Here is a 517-nt window from a genome sequence, read left to right as displayed (position 1 = left end):
ATTACGTTGCAGAGACGACCATCGCTTGACAACTCCCAAAGGTTCAATAGTGTCATAATTTGTCGCCATAGTGCAAACACTATTATCCTTCCATCTCACTAATAGAATTTCGTTTTGCTTATCAAACCTGAAATCATACGAGGCACGGTCTTCTTTCTTCATCTCTTTAGTACTTCTCATGGGACATTTCTTTGTTCTATTTTCTCTTATCGTTCCAGTTGCACGATATCCTTCTTTTTTGAGGTCTACCAAGAGATTATAATTAGTAAAAAAGTTATCAAAAAATCTGGTGCCTTGATGGATCAGTCTGCGACCTTTGAAGTAAACTTTTAACAACTCTTGATCCTAAAGGTTCAGTAGAAGCTTCGACGGCTTTTCCACAATAAAAATCAAAAGCATAGCAGTATCCTATGGAACTTGCAGCTACCCAATTTTTATAACCAAAACGCACTGGTTTTCCACGGATAAACTGTTTAGCAGAATGATGACCAAAATACTTCACCATGGACTCATCTAT

This window comes from Bactrocera neohumeralis, unplaced genomic scaffold (assembly GCF_024586455.1).
Source record: "Bactrocera neohumeralis isolate Rockhampton unplaced genomic scaffold, APGP_CSIRO_Bneo_wtdbg2-racon-allhic-juicebox.fasta_v2 ctg3243, whole genome shotgun sequence".
Taxonomy (NCBI): domain Eukaryota; kingdom Metazoa; phylum Arthropoda; class Insecta; order Diptera; family Tephritidae; genus Bactrocera; species Bactrocera neohumeralis.
This window is presented reverse-complemented; position numbering follows the sequence as displayed.